At 36.9% G+C, this 20237-nt stretch overlaps 1 protein-coding gene and 1 pseudogene across 1 annotated transcript in view; both read left to right on the top strand.

Annotated features, from left to right (window-relative positions):
* Nucleotides 1-316: 316 nt before the first annotated feature.
* LOC148946872 (TOX high mobility group box family member 4-like) overlaps nucleotides 317-20237 on the top strand; it is a 140327-nt gene continuing 120406 nt past the window's right edge. Inside the window, exon 1 of the mRNA XM_089096684.1 lies at nucleotides 317-425. The gene's annotated coding sequence lies outside the window, so the exon portion shown is untranslated. The remainder of the gene's footprint in view (nucleotides 426-20237) is intronic.
* Nucleotides 15937-16290, top strand: LOC148946873 (protein CFDP2 pseudogene; annotated as a pseudogene).

Raw genomic sequence — 20237 nt, 5'->3', positions numbered from 1 at the left:
TTATAGAAATTTAACATAAATCATAGATAAATAAATAACCAGAAAGTTATTATTAGTTTTTCTTTATTTATAATGATGGTCTAGATTATTATACTTATAGTTGAAAATTTCATCCCAACCCCTTAATCAAAACTGGAACTTCCCTTGTCAAAGTTTGGGTATAATGGCTCCAAATTAAAACCCTTTTTTCTTCTTTTTTTAATAATCATCAAGCGGATTTCATCCTCATGCCCATTCTACCGACCTTTAGGCCAAAGGTTTCCATGAAGTAAACAGGTATTTTGTAAAAGCTGGTTGTAACTTTTCAGTATTTACCCCGAGGTCTACCCTCTACGTTAAGGTGGTTCGTGTGAATGTTTGATAAGAATTATTCGATTGTTCTAATAAAATTTTAAAACCTGGATATACCCAAATATAGGAATAAGGTATGTCAAGTCATTGTGTTTGACCGTGTTAAATTGCTGGTCATTTCTTATATTGAATTCTGCACCTTTTTTATTTTCTGAAAAGTTAAGTCTAGTATCTTCATGTTTTGAGGACTGTAAACTTGCGTAGATTTGATATATAGGCCTACTTAGTTAAATAAAGGAAGACCAACTCGGTCACTTACGTAGGTGGTAGGGCCTCGTGGAATTTGGGTCCCATCTCCCATAATCTGAATTATTTTCTGGAAACCACAAGCGCGACACAAGGTAGTAGACGTAGTAGTGGTGCGAGATTCCCCATCCAGAGTTTCCAGACTAACAAAAATTACAATAATTCCGGTAAATTTTCTGATACTTGGACTCGTCAGCTAAAAGACAAACACATCATTCGATGCGCCTTTTAATGCTCTCCATATACACTAATCACCTTCGCAAATTCCATTTTAGTCCTAGAAGGAGTTTCAAATTGTGATGTGACACATAGTTCCTTGTGTGTTTTATAAGGAGAACTTAGAAAAAAAGAAGAAATCTATCATTCAGTTACTATTTCCCAATTCAGGGTAAAGTTCTACCAAATCATATTATTGAGTTAGGAATAAAGTGAATACATCATTCGATGCCTTTTTTATGCTGATTACGAATATAGTAATCATTTCTATCGGAAAGGAATTTCAGCCCCCCCCTATATATGCCAATTCAGGGTTAGGTTGGGTTAGGTTATAGAAATATATACCCTGAATTGGCATATAGGGGGGGGGGGTGAAATTCATTTTCGATAGAAATGATTATTATATTCATAATCAGCATGAAAAAAGGCATCGAGTGGTATATTCACTTTATGCGTAAGTCAATAATATGATTTGGTAGAACTTTACCCAATTCAGTATTCTTTGCAAATATAATAATCACTTTCGTCACAATTGCACTCCAGTCCCCCTAATGGGACTAGGCTTAGCCCAGGGCTGTATACTCAATTTAACTGATTTTATTGGTTTGTATTATTTTGTGTTGTTATTTCTCATCAACAGTTGCTTCATAATACCAAATAAAGCCAATTAAAAAAAAAGAACAAAAAAAAAAGAAAAAACAGCAGATTAAGGTAAAGGTAAATTATCAGATAGGAAACCAGAAAGAAAATAGAAATCCAATGAGAAAAAAGAAATACAGAATTAAATTCATAAATTAACAGACGGAAACCCTCAAGCTTTTCTGCATAGCCTAGCGCTATATCTTCAACCCTTTACTGGGCTATATCACGCCCCATTAAGGGGGAGGGGGGAGGGGGAGGTGTAATTTCAATTGTGGTAATTATTACATTTGAAAAGAGCCTTGAGTCTCGCTCTCGCCTTCTATGCGGATTTGAAACAGTGCATTTTTTCTTTCAAACATCTTTGATCTTTTGGCAAAAATAAGAACAATATGTTATTTAAGGGCCCCTTTAAGGGTTCTAAATGGAATTTGTAACGATATCAATTTGTATAGTTTGGGACAGCGTTAAAAAGTGTATCGAGTGGTATGTCCGTCTTGCCAACGAATTAATCCAAACATCGAAAATTTGCCTAGATTCTTTCGTAATTCCCATCAGATGAACTATATTTAATTGATTTTTGTGATTGCTTTCGGTTATTTGCACCCACCCCGTCTAGTTTCTGGATGTAGCCGTAATCTGTTTGCTGATTTTTTTTTTTTTTTTTTTTTTTTTTTTTTTTTTTTTTTTTTGTATTCTTCTACCTACTTATTTCTTGTCAATAGTCGGTTCATATTGTCAATTCAAAAAAAGTAAATCATGAAAACTTTTGGATATGGCCTAGGGTGGCATCCAGGCACTAGGGGGGGGGGGAATTAGGATTGTACTGGTTGTTGTATTTGCAAAAAAAAAAACACTGAATGAGGAATTGAGTGGTACAATTATTTTTTTTTCGGATTTTATATGACAAGAGAGCGTTACCACAAACTTTACTTCTTGGTAGTAAAGGACCGGAATATGTTATTTTAAATCATATGAGAAATTTAATTCGAAATACTGACCATTGATCGTAGGTGGCCACCGGTCTGTGATTCCTAGACCAGGCCATTGATAACCCAGCCATCTTCGTATTTTCCGCTGTTAGAAGCAAAGCAGAAAACTTGTCGCTTTGATCAAACAGTTCGTGGTAACAAACTTGGCTTGTCATGCTGATTCCAAACATATAAGATTCTTTAAGTGTAGTGTTATCCATCAAAAGCTACGAGCCTGAGAAAATTTGATTGATTTTCGAAAAAGGGTGGAAACCCTCCCTAAAATTCAGGAAATTTCAATGAAAATCATACCTTCAGATTCAGCGTATCTGAGAACCCTCTTGTAAAAGTTACAAGCTGCCATCTACAAAAATGTGAAATTTTGTAATTTTTGCCAAAAGAAAGATCACGGATGCATTATTATTATTATTTTTTTTTCTCCCTATGGTGATCTCACAGAACCAACAGTCCTAGAATATCGGTTAAAAGCTCATTCGAACGGACAATTGGAAGTTCTACTGGCCTTTTTAAGCAACCAAGAAAATATTGGAAGGCAACTAGCCCCCCCTCCCCCCTTTTCTCCTCAAAATCGTTCCCCCACATCCCCTGGAGAAAGGTCTGTAAGTCATGCCCATTGTTTACGTATGATCCTAGTATTTGTTATTGGAAAGTATGCAGACATTCTTCGGGGGGAGGGGGATAAATTTTCTGCTGTGGGGAATAATTTTCTATGGGATGAACTTTCCAAGAGAAATTTTACGCTCCAGGAATTTGCCAGAATTCCTATACGAAATTCTTTTTGTTTGTCTTACTTTCTCTTTGCCGAATCAATTTTATATGTTGAATATGTTGAAAATGTTTTATATGTTGAAGGGGAATTGTCCGGGGGGAATTTTTAATGTGTTGGAATTGTCTAGAGTATCTGGGGGGGGGGATTGCTCACGGGAGAAAGTCCCCATGGGAGACCTTTCCACGGGATAAATTCTCCGGAGGGATTTTTTGGCCGGAGCAACTTTCTACTAGGGGTTTAGGGGTAGGGGGTACTTGCGGAAAGAATTTTCCACGGAGGGGGAGGTTTCCAGTATGATTTTTAAAACAATTAGAAATTAAAGTCTTTTTCAAATGAAAGTGTGCTAAGAAAAAAAATTCTGCAAGACATTTTCCGTGGGAATTTTCCTGATGGGGTGGGGGGTTAGTTTAAGTGGGAAGAACTTTCCATGGAGATATCCGTGGGGGGAGGGATTGTCCATGGAGCAAAAGCTGGATTTTCCGGCATTATTTAAAAACTATCAAAACATTTAAAAACTAAAAAAACAAGTTTTTTCAACTGAAAGTAAGGAGCAATATAAAATTGAAAACGAACAAAAACTATTACGTACATGAGGGGGTTGCCCTCTCCTAAACACCTTGCTCTTTACGCTAAAGTTTCTTTCAGATATTTTTGGAAATGCATTATTCTAATTAGACGGCCCTGGCGTTTCAGGAGTCGTTCTTACAGAATTGGGACAACAATTGAAACGTTACCGTATACATCGAGGTATTGAGGAGGGGGCAACCCCCATCATGTACGTAATAATTTCGTTGTAACGAACTGTAAGTAAGGAGTGACCCGGCTCAATAGTAACCAAAACCCTAAAAAACGGAATTTTGATACCAATAGATACATCAAAAGAATCGGATATTTATGCTGATTTCAAATATATAAGTTTCATCCAGTTCATTTCTACCCATCAAAAGTTACGTGCCTGAGAAAATTTGCCTGATTTTCGAAAAAAGTGGGAAACACCCCCTAAAAGTCAAGTGATCTTAATGAAAACCACACCATAAGATTCAGCGTATCAGAGAACCCTATTGTAGTGGTTTCAAGCTCCTATCTGCAAAAATGTGGAATTTTATTTTTTTTGCAAGAAGAAAGATCACGGATGCGTGTTTATTTATTTTTTTTTTTTTCTTTTCCCCACGGATGATCGTATCGACCCAGGGGTCCTAGACTATCTTTTGAGGGCTCATTCGAACGGAAATTAAAAGTTATAGTGCCCTTTTTAAGTGACCAAAAAAATGGAGGGCAACTAGGCCCCCTCCCACGCTCATTTTTTTCCCAAAGTCAACCGATCAAAATTTTTAGATAGCCATTTTGTTCAACATGTTCGAAAAATATAATAACTATGTCTTTGAGGATGACTTAAACCCCAAAGTCCCCGAAGGAAGGGCTTGAAGTTATGAACTTTGGCCAATGTTTTACATATAGTATTTGTTATTGGGAAGCATACATACGTTTTCAGGGGGAATTTTGCTGGTATTCGGGGGGGGGGGGTCGGGGGTTACGTGGGGGATCTTTCCATGGAGGGATTTTTCATGGGGGAAGGGACATTGCTATGAAGGGGGCGCATGATATCCCAGCATTATTTTTAAAAACGATCAGAAATTAAATTTAAAACAAAGCAAGTTTTTCAACTGATAGTAAGGAGCAACATCAAAACTTCAAACGAATAGAAATTATTGCGTATATGTTTGGGTTCGGCACCTAGTCAATACCTCACTCTTTACGCAAATTTTTTTTAGTACATTCATAAGAGCTATTTATCATGCGTTGCCTATGATTGTTATTAAATTTTTTTTCCCAGAAGCACTTCATATGGAAGGGGATGTCGTAGAAACTTCAAAGGGGGCTCATTCGATTGGAAATTGAGAGTTCTAATGCCCCTTTTAAGGGTCAAAAGTGATTGGAAGGCAACTAAAACCCCTTCCACGCCCACCAGTTCACAAAACACATCCAATCAAAATTTTGAGATAGGCATTTTGTTCAGCGTAAGTGATTTCCACACAGAAATTATGTTTTTGAGGAGGACACTCCCCCACAGTTCTCAGGACAAGGGTTGTAAGTTATGCCCTGGGTGTATATAAGGTTTTTATAGACAGCTTTGTCGTAGAAACTTAAAAAAGACAAATTCAATTGGAAATTCAAAGGGCTAGTGCCCTTTTTAATAGTCGAAAGTGATTGGACAGCAACTAGCACCCCTCTCACGCCCACCTTTTCCCCAAACACATCCAATCAAAATTTTGAGATAGCAATTTTGTTCAACGTATTTGAAAATTCAGGAAATTAGGTCTATGAGGATAACAGCCCCCCCCCCCACAGCCCTCATGGCAAGGGTTTTAAGTTATACCCTGGGGGCATGTCTTCGATCCTCCTAATCGTTTTTTGCATAAATCCCTATGGGAATTATAATTTATTCAAGCCTAAATAGTGAAGTAAAAAAACAAACAATAAAACAAACACTTTAATAGTGCCAGGCTATCAAAAAAGTGTTGTTGAAACGGTTCTATGCGAATACCCCCCCCCCCCGGCGAATACCCCCGAAAAGTACCCCCTGGAAAATACCCCCTAGAAAATACCCTCCCGTGGAAAATACCCCCCAGAAAATACCCCCCAGGAAATACACCCCACCCCGCGGAAAATACCCCCGCGGACCCCCCCCCCCCACGGAAAATACCCTCGGGAAAATACCCCCCCCCCCGCGGAAAATACCCCCATGGAAAATACCCCCCCCCCCCGCGGAAAATACTCCCTTGCGGAAAATACCCTCCCCCCCAAAAAAAATACCCCCCCGTGGAAAATAAGGCTTTCCAAATTAACCCGCCGAAAAATGCCCTCCCCATGAAAAATAGCCCTCCCCCTCCTTCGGAAAGTAACCCCGGCGGAAAATACCCCCTCCTTGGAAAATACCCTCGTTGAAGTCAGGGTTGCCACCGGACCAAAAACTTTCGTAACGTCCAGACTCTTAAAAACGTAACTTTTCCGTAACTTTTGATAGGAAAGTCTCTTTTCAAGGCAGGGTGCCTTAATTCCGCTATCAAGATCGGTACTTAAAGAGAGGAGGGGACATTTGTTGCCTATATAATTTGAAAAATATATTTTTACGTAATCTCATTGAAAACCTTCCCTCGAACTTTTAAAAGGTACCTAAAAAATATACAATAATAACAATTCATGCTTCTTTACCTATAGGAAATTCCTATTTATTCAACCGTAAGTACTTCTTCCGGTTTTCCTGCACAACAGAAAGTCACCCCCCCCTCGATGCGTGTATATAACCCCAGTCTAATATTTTGCTTATTTTATTGTTGCTATTTTTAATTGTCATTTTTGGTGTTTTGAACCAAAATTTGATGAGTAATACATACAAAATAAAAGGCAAATCAATAAACATAGGACAATTTAGAGTTTTTCAGAAAAGAAGATAACCAACTAGATTTTTTCTATTGTTAAATTTCAATAAAAACGATCTTAATAAATCCAGCTTCTTAAAAAAAAAATCATCTTAAATCAGCTTCTTAAAAAAATGATCAATCATTTGATCATTTTTTTTTAATAAAAAAAAATCATTAAAAATCAATCAAAAAAAATATTATACGATAAAAATCGTACAATATTTTAGATTGGCCTCCTCCAGCTTCAAATTTGCATCGCTCCAACATGAAGATTGGAGCAATTCCGAGTGACAGAGTTTTTGTTTTGTTTTTATTGTATCGAACAAAAAATATTTCAATCGTTGTCTTCAGTTTCCATAGGAAACAACAGTTATTTTAAATAAAATGCCTTTTTCTGTTTGTAATTTGAATCGTAGCTCCCAACCAAAAGAAAGCAAGAAATAAAAAAGATTTCACACAATTCAACCACAAGAATGTTAGCCTAAAACTGTTTTGATGGGTCTCACAAATCCAGGCACATACAAAGAATTTTTGGTTCTAGGCGAATACCCCCTCGGCAAATGCCCCCCCGAAAAATATCCCCCGCGGAAAATACCCCCCCCCCGAAAAATACCACCCCGCGGAAAATACACCCCCCCCCGAAAAATACCACCCCGCGGAAAATACCCACTCGTGGAAAATACCCCCCCCCCCGGAAAATACCCCCCGCGGAAAATACCCCCCGAAAATACCCCCCCCCTGCGGAAAATACCCCCCCCGCGGGAAAATACCATCCGGGAAATACCCCCTGCGAAAATACCCCCCGAAAAATACCATCCGCGTAAAATAACCCCCCTCCCCTCCAAAAAAAAAAAAACGTGGAAAATAAGAATTTCCAAATTTGAGTTATTTTGCTTGAGTTTTATTTGTTTAATTTCCGTAGGGGGATGGAATTTCGGTACTTGTGTATTATGCACCACTCACTCAAGTTTACGCTGTGTAAAATTCGAGAATACCGTTAGTTTCTTCGTTACTTTAGAAATAAGTTTGCGCTATAGATTTGCACATTAGGGAGGGGGGTAAGCATAGCGGGTCTGCATGCAAAATGTGTTTGGTCCAATTATTCTGCATATTAGATAGATAGACAAATAAGTGTATTTTAAAGCCAAATATACGGCCATGAACACAGTAAAATAACATATATAAATACAGTGAATGGGGGGGGGGGGGTGTTTAACCTCCCGAAAACTGCCCTCCCCACGAAAAATAGCCCCCCCCCCTCATTCGGGAAGTAACCCCCGAGGAAAATACCCTCTAATTGGAAAATACTCCCTTGGATAATACCCTCCCCCCCTGTGGAAAATAAGGTTTCTAAATTTGAAACTTTTATTTGAGTTTTTTAGATTTGTTGAAAAGTGCTAAGTAACGGGAAAAAGAGGAATTTGCACACCAAAAGTGTCTTAAAAACTTCGGAAAAAAAACACAAATTCATTTGTGTTGAAAAGGCTTCCATATGATTTTGTGCAATTTTTGGCAGTAGCGGGTGCCAAATTAAAAAAAAATTGAAGAAGAAAAACAATTTAGGCAAACAATCAAATAAGTGTATTTTAAAGCCAAATATGCGGCCATGAACACAGTAAAATAACATAAATGAATATAGGTAATGGGGGGGGGGTGTTTAACCCCCTAAAAATTCCCTCCCCCGCGAAAAATAGCCCCCCTCCCCCTTCAGAAAGTAACCTCCGCGGAAAATCACCCCTCTTGGGGAAAAACACACACGGAAAATACCCTCCCTCTCTGTAGTAAGTTAATTTTCTAAATTTTACGATAGTATCTCTGTTTTTTATAGTTTCGTTGGTAAGTACCAAGTGAAGGGAAAAAAAGAAAGTTACACATCGGAAAGTATGTTACAAACTAAGAAAAAAAACACAAATCCATTTTTGCTAAAAGGGCTCCCATATTACTCTTTGCCGTTTTTGGCAGTAGCGTGTGCCAAATTAAAAAAAAAACAATTTAGGCAAACAATCATCAAAATTAAGCTAAAACATATGGCACCAAAGAGTTTAAGAAGGTCTGGCTATCCTATGAAAAGATAGTTGGCTTTGAGAAGCAACACATTCTAAATCGTTTAAGTTTTTACAGACAAAAGCGTTGTCAAATTCTACGAGTTTGTTTTTCTTATCTTCCAAGTGTAAAATTACCACAAATCACCATTAACAAATAAATGAAACCCAAAGCTAACAGAAATTACAATAGATAGCCTAGTCAAACTCAAAACGAGCAAAAAGTAAAAGGAGTATGGCTGACAACACCTATGTCTTTTTCAGACCAGAAAATAATTTGCACTTTACTTAAAAAAAAAACAAAAAAACGTGTATTGTCAGTTTGATATACATATTCTGATATCTATTCCTTATAATCTTAATACTTCTTTATTTGTTGAAGTCAAAAAAGTGAAAACATTTAAAATGTATTTGTTTTCAGTAAAGTGCAAATTACTTTCTGGTCTTGAGGAGGTGTGGGGGTTGTCAGCCCTACTCATGCTAATTGTTGCTATTTTGAGTTTGAATAGGTTATTTATTGTTATTTATGTTCGTTTTGGGTTCAATTCATTTATTGAATTTGATTTGTGGTAGTTTTACGCTTGAAACTTATTTGAATTAATTTTTACTCATTTTTGGCTTAACGAGGCCATGGGACCGACAAGGGGGGGCAGGGGGGGGGGGACATGAACCTCACCTGGAAATTTGGGACTATATAGTAATTATAAGGAAACCAAAGGAAAAAAGCAGAATAGGGAAAAACCATGGAAAAAATGTTTGTTGTCCCATTGTTGGCTGCCTACCAAAAGATTTCGACCCACCTCCTCAAGACCAGAAAGTAATTTGCACTTTACTGGAAACAAAATACATTTTAAATCTTTTAACTTTTTTTTGAATTCAACAAATAAATAAGTATTAAGATTATGGGTAATAGATATCAGAATATGTATATCAAACTGACAATACATGTTTTTTTTGTTTTTTTTTCAGTAAAGTGCAATCTATTTTCTGGTATGAATAAGACATGGGTGTTGTCAGCCATACTCCTTTTACTTTTAGCTCGTTTTGAGTTTGACTAGGCTATCTATTGTAATTTCTGTTTGCTTTGGGTTTCATTTATTTGTTAATGGTTATTTGTGGTAATTTTACACTTGGAAGATCAGAAAAACAAACTCGTAGAATTTGACAACGCTTTTGTATGTAAAAACTTAAACAATATAGAATGTATTGGTTCCCAAGGCCAACTATCCTTTCAAAGGATAGCCAAACCTTCTTAAACTTTTTGGTGCCATATGTTTTAGCTTAATTTTGATGATTGTTTGCCTAAATTTTTTTTCTTCTTCATTTGTTTTTAATTTGGCACCCATTACTGCTTGGGTATTTTCCAAGGAGGGGGTATTTTCCGCGGGGGGTACTTTCCGAAGGAGGGGGGGGATTTTTCGGGGGATTAAACATCCCCCATTCACTATATTCATTTATGTTTTTTTACTGTGTTCATGGCCGTATATTTGGCTTTAAAATACACTTATTTGTCTATCTATCTAATATGCAGAATAATTGTACCAAGCATATTTTGCATGCACACCCGTTATGCTTACTCCCTCCCCCCTAATGTTCAAATCTATAGCGCAAATTTAATTCTAAAGTAACGAAGAAACTAACAAAAAAAATGCTGTGTTCTCGAATTTTACACAGCTTAAACTTGAGTGAGTGGCGCATAATACACAAGTACCAAAATTCCATCCCCCTGCGGAAATTAAAAAAAATAAACTCAAATAAAATTCTCAAATTTGTAAAGCCTTATTTTTCACGTTTTTTTTGGGATGGGGTATTTTCCGCGGGGGGGTATTTTCCGGAGGGGGGGTATTTTCTGCAGGGGGTATTTTCCGCGGGGTGTTATTTTCCTGGGGGTATTTTCCGCGGTGGTATTTTCCGGGGGTATTTTTCGCGGGGAGGTATTTTCCGGGGGGTAAACGCCGGCCACCCGTTGAAACATCTCGAGAATGGCTAGTGGAATCAAGTTGAACGTTTTTCTAAGTTATTATATGACTTTATCTTTGCTTGTCTTTGGTTTAATATGGCTCTCTACTTTTCTTTGAAAACTTTTTTTTGAAAAATGTTTTCTTAATTAATACTAAAAAAAATCCCTCCTTGCACTGACGAAGCAAATAAAATATTTTATTTTATTTATCAGCCTGTGTATTAGCTTTTTCAACTCAGGCTCAGAATCAAGCGAATTAGTCGCTTCATCTTTTGACTCGATTTTTTATGACCCTTGTTTTGCAAAAAAAGCAATTATTCACTTTGTGTTGAAGTTACTAACCGGAAATTCTAGTTTCTATTGGACATGATTTAAGCTTACACCTTTGAAACTAGCATGTCCTGCTGATTTTTTCTCTCTCTTCAATTATTGGAAGGAAGGGTGCATTTTTCTCAATATGTTTCAAGGGATTGATTTTGGTACAAAAATGTGTTGTTGAAGGGTTTCATTTTTTTAAGACCTAAAAAAAGCCGGAGGAGAAGAAAAAAAAATGAGAATTTATGTTAAAAGAATTTCCCACAAAACCTTCTGAAATGCCCTATTATACTTGACTTAATTCTCCTGCCGACTTGGCGCCAGCGTTAAGAGAGCAGACACAATCCTCCTCCAGGACTCCTCCAGCTGCCGCGGGTGTATATTCAAATCTAATTAATGCCTTACTCAGAAACCGATGTACACTACCGGATCATTTTCCTCTTGGACAAAAATGTAGTCAATTCCACCCACCGGCCACGGTAATGAAATCATAGGTGATGCAATATATAGTACAATCTTTCCTATTCTCGGCTGTTTCATTTGGTGAGGGGGACCCGTTGGGAGCAACTACGGGGCCAACTGAAGTGCGGTCCTTGAAGGTAACATCATAGAGATGTTTGCACACTGACCCAATAACGCTTTTACCAGTGGCATCTTCCAGCTCCTTGACCTTGTCTTGGACGAATTTTTTCCTTGCACGACGGATGAGTTTATTTCTCATGCCGTTCAGCTTGCGGTATGCTGGCATATTGCCACTGAGGCGAGCTTGACGATATTGTTCAATGACTTTCATAGTTTCAGTGTTTCATCTGACAGCTGACAGCTAATGGTCTTTGTGTGCCTGCCTTCGACGTCGGCCAACAGAGGACTCGTCTGCTTTCAAGACGCTATACTTGAATTTTTCCCATGCTCCCTCAGATTCATATAATACGCCCGCAATATAATAATGATTACAGCTACCGCCTTAACCTAGTAAAGAGAGGACCTCGTTCCATAGAAACCGAAATTTAAAAATGTTTTTTGAACAAAAAAACTGTCTAGTGACTGAAAATGTCTTTTGAAGTAGAGTCAGGAATGTAACTATTACATCGACGAATCTTAATAGTGAAAGTTTATTCCAAAAACAAATTTATGAGAATTTTGAAAAATAGTCTTAAACTCCTCCAAAATGGTTTCGGATTGAAATAAAAAGGGCACCACTGATTCTCCAGGGTTGAAAACCCTTTACAGTAGAATTTCAGTCCCCCATCTTGAACAACGAAGAAAATCGCTTAAGATTTAAGTTTTTCCCCCAGGGGTGATAGCATTGAACCTGTGGTCCTAGAACGTATGGAGGAGGCTTATTTGAACAGAGATTCAAAATACAGTGCCCTTTTAAGTAAAAAAAGATCATACCATAGCAAAGTGGCGTTTCCTGCCATGTTGTTTCACGTAACATTAATTTTTGCCAATAAAGGGTTAAAATGAGGGGAAATGTAAATTCTAAGATTGCCAGGCGAATAGTCACGGACTAAAATCCGTAACTGGAGGTTTTGAGCCCCCATATTGAAAAACGAAGAAAATTTTGCTATTAGCTTACATTGATAACATCCTCTCACTATTTATTTTGAATTACCACAAGATCGCAGATAGATGTTAAATGATTCATTTGGAAGCTAACACATCTTTTTACATGCCTCTTTAAATTTGTATCAATAACCCCTCCGTAGATTGCCATATGACACCGACAATTACACTTTTTGGTAATATTTTGGTGTAAAAAAAAACTTGGAAGGAGATAAGCATACCATTATAACTTCCATGGCGAAAAACTTTAACCAGATATTTGCAAACCCCCCCCCCCCCCCCAACCCCACTCTTATATAATTCCCTCCCAGCTCCCTTGGTAAGTGAAAAATAAAAAATAATGTTTGTGAAAAATGCCAAATAAAGAAATGGCATATATTCATTTTCATTTAAGTTAAAATAAATGTTTTTTTTTAATATCCGAATTCTCAAAGAGGTACTTGTCGGTTATTGGAAACACATTCAAGAATTACGCTTAGGTTACATCTCAGAAAACTGGTTTTATAGTTACAAAAACAAGTGATGGAGGATACAAAGCATTGGACTTAGACAGAATGCATTGAGCTTGAATAATTTGGGCTATATATTTGCACATTTGGGCAGGGGGTGCGGGTTAGGCTAAGTTACGTTACACTGGGTTGGGTTAGGTTTCCATAATTTTATTTCAAAATAATTATTTTATCATCATGTTTTGTTGTTTTCCATTAGGATTAACCTAACTTCACTTTTTGGGTGTGTTTTCATTAACCGATAAGTGCCCTTATAGATTGTGTGACAACATACCCTCAGACTCTTCAGTTATTTGATGAAGTTGCACATCTCTTGGGAAAATTTAACGGAGATAAAAATTAAAACCTATGTTAATGTCCTATTTTAAAACCAAAATTGATAAAAACCAAGCAAACAATTAAATTAAAAAAAAAAGTTCTAACAGAAGTAAGAGTGAAGTTGAAACTTAACAAAAACTATTGCTTCGCAGATTACCTCACCATGGTTTATATATATATATATATATATATATATATATATATATATATATATATATATATATATATATATATATATATATATATATATATATATATATATATATATATATATATATATATATATATATATATATATATATATATATATATATATATATATATATATATATATATATATATATATATATATATATATATATATATAATATATACATAAGATATACTGTATCTACAAAACTAGCTCCAATAAACTGTCTTGTGCTATTTTCCAATAACTTACTTGTAGAATTATAAAGCTAGTAATTCACTGAAAACTCATCTTGCTTGAATTTTTTTTTAGAGAACTATCATTGTAAATTAAAATTTATCATGATCAGAATAAGGCCTTATAAATTAGTCTTTTTTTTCTGCCGGCTACTTATAGAATTTTCTGTCCAAAGAGAGCTTCCTGTTTTTAAGGGTCGGTTTGGTGTTTAGATAAGCGCTAGTTTTCAAGATTACAGGTATTGGGGTATATCACGAAACGGTTTATTTGAGCTAATTTTGTAGTTTCATCTTGCATAATATGTGAAGCAACAGTTTAGTTCGTTTAAGTTTCAACTTCGGTCCTTACTTCCGTTAGGAAAACCTTGATTTTTAAAATTAAGAGAGCAATAGAAGCCCACAATCTTTCGTTGACGACAGAACGTCATCTATTCTTTCTCGATTACGAAAAATCCTGCATTTTAATCCGTATGCCTAGGGCAGTTGTTCTCAAACTCTAGTAAGCGTACCCCTTGGGCATACGCAAGAATTTTTAGGAGGTACGCCGCCGGCCATCAAAAGAATAAAACAACCCTTTAACTCTAGGACTGGCAATTTTATTTATATTTTAGCTATAGTTTACTTAGTAGGTAAGTAAACTACCCGTATTTGAGAATGGGTATCTGAAATGTTTTGTGGGTAAAAAGGGGTACATTGTCTAAATAAGTTTGAGAATCACTGGCGTAGGGTATAGAAATCACGAACTGCTTGGCGAAAGTAGGATTAAAAATAGCCCAAAATTTTTTTTCCCTTTAGAGTAGGATTAGGAGTGAACCCAAAATCGCAACTATTCTCCAGTCTCTAAAAGACTGTAGAAGTGGAAACAGCTTTTTTCTAGTGTTTAGATTTGACGCCTATACTGTAAAACCGAAGAAGATACTTCACCCCATTTGGTCAATTGTATTTAGACAGGAATAATTTCGAGTTGGCAACTCTGCTTTGATTGCTCTGATCTTGAACGAACATCCCATTTTCATTGTTTAGCATTTTTATTTCCAACATTTTCATTTCCAAACAGAGAAAGCATGGGCAATTTACGTCAATGTAGTTTTTGATAAGCCTGATTTAGTACTTGGAAGAACCCTCCTCCATTGATTTTATTCCATGCGCATGTTTAATAAATAGGGCTAGAGCGATTAAATACAAACTTTCAAGAGAGAAATGAAAACAGGCCATTCGTCAACACTAATCAGACGGGTCCCGCTAGGGAAAAGGATCCAAAATGAATGTCCTTTCAGAAAAGATTTTTGAACTTAATTACGAAGAAATCGATGCGACTTGTAAAACAGAAAAAAAAGAAGCTTTTAAACTTAAAACTTCACTTTAAACTGAATAATTAATCAAACAACACACTTTAAACACAAGAAGAAGGCTTTTTGTTTCATTTCCTTCCTGTAATTTAAAGAGTATTGTTTTTTATTTCGAAAGAAGTTTCTATATTAGACGTAATTATGGAGTGATTTAACCATTATTAAAGAATGTAGATCTCTTAATCATATAGTTCCTCGTGAAATTCAAATTTTATGCGTTTTATTTAATTTAACTCAATTTTTTTTTCCGTTGATAAAGGCTTCCTGGCGTGGAGTCAAAATATTCAGATTTTTAATTATTTAAAAATTGTTGCGTGTTATGTTTTTGTTCCAATGTTTTATCTAAATTATACCCGTTTTTCTCTCTCTTAAATTCTGTAAATTTGAAATCATTGAGCATCTGTTTCGTGTGAAATTCTCAAAAGTTATGTCTAGTACATCTCCTCAAAAATATGTTACTTGATTATTTGTAAATGTTTTAATAAAATACTTATATAAGATATTTATAGATATTTGTATAAAACTTTTATATTATAATTTTTTTTTTACAAATTTTCGTTATTTGGAAAACATTAAAAAAAAATATGAAAAGAGATCTAAAAGTTTCAAGTCGATCGGAAGAAAGCGTTTTGACCAAATCAGGACACTCATGGTCCCATCTAAAATATTTTTCACATTCGGTTCCCTTGCCCCAGAAACTTACAAACATGAGTTTAACACCAATGATGGGAAACATCGACATGGTGAACGTTTCCTACTGTCTAATAAGCCAGAAAATCCTTAATCTCCTTAACCCTCCTCACGGAACGGATCATCATGATCCGCCTGAAAGGTTCATCCACCAACCTCACAATTATCCAAGTATACGCTCCAGATTCCAGCAGAGACGACGAAGAGTCTGAAAACTTCTATCTCCAGCTTCAAAATCTGGTTGATTCTATCTCTAAAAAGGACATCATCTTTGGCATTGGTGACTTCAACGCCATCGTTGGAAACAACCACACAGGACACGAAGATGTAATGGGTAAATTTGGACATGGAAAAATGAACAGAAGAGGAGAACACCTTATCGAATTCTGCAGAGACAGCGATTTAATCATTACAAACACACTGTTCAAGCACAGACCCCGCCGTAAGACATCCTGGACCTCACCGGATGGAAAAACTTAAAACTTAATGCACTACATTCTCCTAAACAAAACGTTCCTCCTAAACAGAGTCACGCTTGCTGGTGGCCACTTTGACAGCGACCACACACTAGTCATGTCTAGGTTCAAAATATGACTTAAAACAGCATCAAAGTTGTTTCAGAAAACCCCCAAATTTCGAGTAGATCTCCTGAAAGACGAGAACACACGTATGACCTATATCACCATTCTATCCGAAAAAATTTCGGAGCTCACGTCGGGCTCTTCACCTATCCTGTCTAAGGAAGATATTGACAACCTGGTGACTAGCAGCACAAATATCATATATGATGTCGCTCATTCCACACTGGGTACCCAAAAAAACATTTAGAAACCTTGGATAAGAGACGAAATCATCTCCCTCTGCGACGAAAAGCGCCAACTCACGAACAAGCAAGATAATGAAAGTAGGGACCGATACAAGCAACTCAAACGAGCTGTTGAGAAAACCATCAGAAATGCTCATCGTGCTTTTATTAAAGAAACGTGTGATCAATGTGAATCGGCCTTCAAGAAAGGAGAACCCCACTACCTGTATAGAAGAGTGCGGGAATTGGCCAAAAAGAAGGACATCAAAGCGTGTTCCCTTCTCGACGAACATGGAAACCAAATACAATCCACAGACGGAATCCGCTCTCGATGGAAAAACCATTTTAAAAATAAACTGAATCTGGACATCCACCCAGACCCAACAATTCTCGACGCTTTCCCCATAACCTCTAAAGATCCAAGTCCTCCCCTCTTCACTCTGAAATAGAAGCAGCTATCAGAGACTTGAGAACAAACAAAGCTGCCCGCCCCGATGGAATCCAGCCCGAACTACTGAAAGTAAACTGCAAACCACTCCTTGACCTTTACCACAAAATTGCCACAGCTGCTTGGGAAAAATGTCACTTCCCCTCACCCTGGTGTGAAGCCACGATAATCCCCTTGCATAAGAAAGGCTCTAAAGCTGTCTGTGACAACTACCGCCCAATAAGTCTTACCAGCCAAGCAGCAAAAATCCTCACAAGAGTCATGCTCGGGCGTATACGAGCCATTTCCTCAACGGTCATTCCGGAATACCAAGCCGGCTTCCGACCTAATAGATCAACAATTGATCAGATATTCACTGTTCTGCAGATCATGGAAAAGTATAGCGAACTTGGCCGCAGCATCTACCACCTTTTCATAGACTTTAAACAAGCTTTCGATCGGATATGGAGAGAAGGTCTATGGCACATCCTTCTTCACTTTTGCATCCCATCCAACCTGATCTCGCTGTCGAAAGACATGTATAAGAAGTTCAGAAGCCGAGTCATGACTGGAGAAGGACACATTGAGAGCTTCAAAACCTCTACTGGAGTGCTTCAAGGTTTCCTAATATCCCTATACCTTTTCAATCCCGTACTATCTGCAGCCCTTTCACTCACCGGCAACTAACCTAATATCTGGGGTAGAAGAATGGGGATAGAAAAAGTGGCTTATGTCGAAGGCCCAATCCTAATAGCCAAGGCTCTTCTAGATCTACAGTCCCAGGCTAACACTGTTTATTCGTCTACCAACTTCTTTAGAACGACGAGCAACACCTCAAAAACGAAAGCCATGCTTTGCTCACGCAAGTTCGATTCACAGGTAAATCTCAGCCTTCAGCTTGGTAAAGATAGCATTGAGTGGGTGGAAGGCTTCACCTACCTTGGGAGCCTACTTACTTCTGATAACAACCAACTCAAAGACATCAAGAGACGCCTGACACTTGCGAACTCCAGTTTTAAAGCTCTGATGCCCATCTGGAGGAATAAGAACTTAACAACAACTCTCAAAACGAGACTCTTCCACTCCCTCATTATTCTGATCGCCATCTATGCCTGTGAATCCTGGATGCTTAAAACAGACGATCAATGCCGCCTAGCTGCCTTTGAAACCAAATCCCTACGACTACGACGCATCGCTGGTATCACCTACCACGACAGAATGTCCAACTCCAAGTGTCTCATAATTTGAAAGTCAAATTTGCAATACTAGACAAAATATAACTAAAAAAAGTGAAATGGCTTGGACATACCCAACGCATGGCTAGCACTCGTCTCCCGAAGATAACCTTCGATGGAAGAGTACACGGTTCTCGCCCCAGAGGTCGCCCTCCGAAGAGATGGAAAGAGAACTTCTCACCCTACAACCTGACACAACTCTGCCGCCTGGCCGACAACAGAAGCACCTACAGGAGGCATATTAATGAACTGGTTAAAGAAGAGGCCCCAAAACGACCTTCAAGGACGGATGGGACATAAGTCAAGTAAGTCAAGAAAAATAATATTATTTTGCCCCTTTTTACACAGTATCTATAGACGAACCATTATTGTTCTGATTTCTTTGTTTTGTTTTTGTTTTTCTTGTGGGCACATCTTATTTCTTTGACTTGTTATTTCCAAAAAAAAAACTTCTCATTATCAAACTGTCAATTTTTTTATTATTGTAACACTTGCATACATATACACGAAAATTACAATATTTACAAATAACGAAAATTTGTAAGAATATTTATAATATAAAAGCTTTATAAAAATATCTATAAATATCTTATATGAATATTTTATTAAAATATTTACAAAAATCAACATAACAATAATTGAAACTTACGGCGAATCGAAATTGCTATCGGTGAATAAATGACAACCAAAATGAGTAGTAATTGAAAAGAATAATCGCATCAAATGTAAAAAAATTTTAGATACTGCTTTTGATAAATCCTAAAACGAACAGAAATTAAATGATTAATCAAGTCAAAAGTAAAATGAACAGAAATTGACACAAATAGGAGTAGTGATACCCCCCCCCCCCAAAAAAAAGCCTCCTAGAGGCCAGAGCGTTATTTGTGCTTTACGGGAAACGATTCGTGTTTCAGATTGTGTGTTTTGTTATTTGTCATAACACCAATAACAGAACAACAAAAAATAAACACCACAAGGCTAATCAAGGTCTGAAATAGGAGTGGTGCAACACCCTTATTCCCTCTTGAACCCTCTAAAACCCTCTAAACCTCTTGAACCCCTCGAGCGTCATTTGCGTTTTGTTGAAAACAATGTGTTTTTTGAACACTACGGTTTTATAAGTAAAGAGCAAAGATGAAATTTAAAATAAACAAAAACCGTTTTTTCGCAGCATTTACAACATAAGTCTATAATACTAGCTTAAATAACCCAACTCACAATATTTCCACATATTTCTAGAAACTCCGCTCTCTCATTCCATCAGTAAAACTTTTTTTTAACATAGCCATAATATAGGGCCGGATAAATGGCGATTGAAGCGATTGGGTCCAGTCGGACCCCTCATTTATAAGGCCCCCACATTAGCTTCAAAATGAACAAAAAAAGGCTTTGAAATTTAAGGCAAATTGTTTTATTAATGTGGTTATTATTATATAATATATATTTTATAATATAGAAAATAGATACCCGTAAAAGTTCATGTGTAAATTATTGAGTTTAATTGGGATTGTCCTATATTAGAGACATTTTGCACTACGTACGCGTACTACTATGCAGGTATATTTTATTTAAATATTTGATATATAGAAAGGGGCCCGCCAAAAAAAAATCCAATCGAGCCCCGAACCTATTCAATCCGGTCCGGGCCAGAAAAGAAGCCAAAACATCCTCCTCGTTTTACCTGGTGTTGCAATATCGAGTTCTGAGCCAATTAAAAGAGCATACCTTGATGCGTTCTTCTGCGCAAGATTTTAAGCTAGAAATGACAAAAAGTTTTTGAGTCTTGACGTTTTTTACAAGTAAACTCTCTGATGCTCTGTGGTTACATCCTTACACCCAAAAGGTTTACATTCCGACTGAATAAGAGAATACAAGTAATTTTGTACTTAGTACATATAGGCTATTGCAATCATTTTGTGCATTCAAAATATTAGAAGAAATAAATAGAATCTTCCTCTTT

Source organism: Artemia sp. Qi Xiang Cuo, chromosome 11 (assembly GCF_049724085.1).
Source record: "Artemia sp. Qi Xiang Cuo chromosome 11, ASM4972408v1, whole genome shotgun sequence".
Taxonomy (NCBI): Eukaryota; Metazoa; Arthropoda; class Branchiopoda; order Anostraca; family Artemiidae; genus Artemia; species Artemia sp. Qi Xiang Cuo.
Note: the sequence above shows the minus strand (reverse complement) of the source record. Positions and strands in the feature narration are given on the sequence as shown.